Below are 3,287 nucleotides of genomic sequence, written 5' to 3'. Positions count from 1 at the left end.
ATAAACAAACCTTTCAATATAATATTCTTATTTTATTTACTATTTTAGTTTGTGGTCACAGGTGGTAAAGTGCAATACTTCCCAAAAGTAAAGCCTTGGTGCAGGTTTTCTTTGAAAAATCCAATTTGGCTAACTAACTGAAACTAAACTGGCTATAACTTCTTAAGTCAGCCCAGTGTTGCTGATTCTGCATACATATGTGCTCAAGTAAAAAAGGAGGAGTTGGACTAAGTTGACCAATGACAGTGAAGAAGCAGATAGATTACCTCAAAAATAAGAGATTTATTTGGAGGTACATTTTTATTTTTTCCACAGATAAATGAATAATTAGGCCTCAGTATGTGCGTATTTCTTTTAAAACAGCCGGACATTTAACGGACCGCCATTTATTTCATATGACTGTGTATGCGAGGAGAGCTACTGTACAGGAGACATCTTAATACCTCTGTTGCTGATTATTTTCTATGCAGAGGAGCAGAAACTTAGATTCCAGGCAGAAAGTCAATTTGTTGTAAGTTTTAAAACGGGTGTTCCAAGGGGTGTGAATTGGGGTAAATCCACGTCTAACAAAAAACTGCAGAACATAAAATTTTCAATTGTTTTAATAAAAAAAAAAATGTTCTTTCTGATCTTTGAGAGTTCTAATCAGACAGAGAGAGGTGAAAATTAAAGCAGTAGCCTTACAAATGTGTCAATACTAACCATCTCTAATATTTGTTAGGAGATGTCAACATGAAGGCAGCACTTCAGTAAAGTCAACACACATTTAGAGGTGATGACCAAGTCTTAGTAATGCATTTGGAGCAGACAATGGAAACACATCCCTTACACAGATCAGAAACGGGAGGAAGATGACTCATAGTTCAGACCTTTAAAAAAAATAATTAGACAGATAGCTTGTACTTTGACCTCCAAAGCAAAATGCTTTGCAGCCTTCTGTGCTGCCGCTTAATTAAAACCTCCTCCAGCCACGGACCTTTTCACACCGGTGAGTCACTGATGTGGGCACTCGCCCTAAACAAAAGGGGATGCAGGATTGTCTGAATCTGTTTAGTTCAGTAGAGGAGGAAAACCCACTGCATTGTTGCATCAAAAGTGGCTTGTCACTCACTTTCAAATGTTGCAGAAGAAATAATGATGCAACGTTGAATAATATTCTGGAAAAACTGAAAATGGCACATTGTTTCAATTAGCACTTCGGCATGTGGCAAAAAAAAAAAATTATATATTTATACATAAAATCAAACATGTGACCCACTTGTCCGATAGACGGATATCAACCTTCTGGTGTGTTTAAAGTAGCATCTTGCTGATCTCGTACTCACACACACTGTTAACCTACTTGACAAGCTATGCCACCTAAATCAGTGCAGCCCTTAAAAAGTCCAATAAATACTGACTATAAAAGATTTGTTGTTATTTTTCAAGAAGTACAAATTTGTTTAGACTTTATTTATATATATATAAAATAAGTTATATATATATATATATATATATATATATATATATATATATATATATTCCCTGCGTTTTCTTCTATGAGATGTTGATATTTGTGGAAAATTATGAAATAAACAATTTAGATTTTTGTTAATGGTGAGAAAAATAAATTCAAAACTTGTTACTGGTTCTTTTAGTGTTGTTACCTCTTGAAAATGTAATACAATAATACCACAAAATAAGTTTTTATCCAGTTATTATAAATGGTTCTTAGTAACTTTCCTAAATATTACCAGCACAACTTACTCCACTTGTCAGATTGTCATCAGGTTTTTCTTGCTGCTATGCTTAAAAGTAATTCTGATACATAACTATTAAACTTTATTTTGTATTAATGTATAATTTATTTATTTTATTTTTCTTAGTTTTTATCTGCTTGTTTTGCCTATCTTTCAAGATTTTATAATCTTTATCATGCACTTACCTGCCCATGCATAGAATTTTTTCTTTGCTTTCTCTAGATATTCTCAAATTCTTTCACATCTTCCTCTCTGCTGAAGGAAATCCCATTAAAATGATTGCATGGCCTGTGGATAACCTCCATAAAGTGGCAAACTTAAGCATCGGGCTATAGGTCAGAGGTATTTCTCTGAGGCATCTGAGAGCAGGCTGACATTCACGCAAGTAATAATCAGAAGTATAAAAGTGCTGAAAGAGCTCTTGGCTAAAGTTGGGAAAATGCAGACTGTGCAATTCTTGAAATGTTATATGTAATTGTAGCTATCAGAACTAAATTGAAGGATAACTAATGTTTCATTTTAACCCTTTCCTTCCTGATGTGCTGAATAGTTACATTGTAGCTGAATTATTAAAGTAAAAAAGTTTGTTTTACATATAACACTCATGAAGTCTCACTGACCACTCGGCGGAGTCATGTACAATTACATCCACACTGAGCGTCTGCACACATCCATTCAATCTGAATATTAAACAGAGAGAACAAATGAATTACTAATTAATGATGATACCACCACTCCTGTCCATCAGAGAGATTTTGGTCCTCAAATACAATGCTTTTCATAACAAACCTCGATAAATATTGATATTAGCATGTTAAAGTTTTTCAAAGTAAAAATGAGAGAATTAAAGGTTAGGCTGACAGCAAGGAGGCCTCCCAAACTCAAAGTTCATTACACAGGCTGAATCATCAAGAAATACCATTGCAAAAGCTTGTTTATCGATTATACAAAGCATTTCATTTTTGTAAGTAAATCATATTTACATTGTAGAGTATATATAGATTTTTCATACAATGTTTTCTTCTCAGGTGCTTTCACATCTTCCTCTCTGCTGAAGGAAATCCCATTAAAATGACTGCATGCAAGGCATGCAGTCATTATATATATATATATATATATATATATATATACACATAAAAATTTTATGGTGTGGAGGGTTATGTAACAATTATGGTCAATGTCCTAATTCCAGGCCTTTCCCCTTCATAAAGCACTGTAATGGATGGACACCCAGAGCAGGAAGTGAAAGGTGGATATACTTAATTCTGAGCCATTAAATGAAAAATACAGACCACTGATGTACTGTGTTGTCCTTCACTTTGGCAATGTATATTTTAGCTGGTGCCATGTCTACAGTGTTAACAGTATCCAGGTCAGGGCAACTTTTTCAACTATGCATCATGTGTTATCTGAAGGAGAACAAACACAAAGGCTTCATGTTGGAAGTAATTTACCAAGATGATAAATGATTTTTCCAAACAACCCATGAGTTAAGAGAAATAGTAAAACAATTTACACACCTAAATCTTTTCTTCCTCAATGTGAATG

This window comes from Poecilia formosa, unplaced genomic scaffold (genome assembly GCF_000485575.1).
Source record: "Poecilia formosa unplaced genomic scaffold, Poecilia_formosa-5.1.2 Scaffold127, whole genome shotgun sequence".
Lineage (NCBI taxonomy): Eukaryota > Metazoa > Chordata > Actinopteri > Cyprinodontiformes > Poeciliidae > Poecilia > Poecilia formosa.
Note: the sequence above shows the minus strand (reverse complement) of the source record.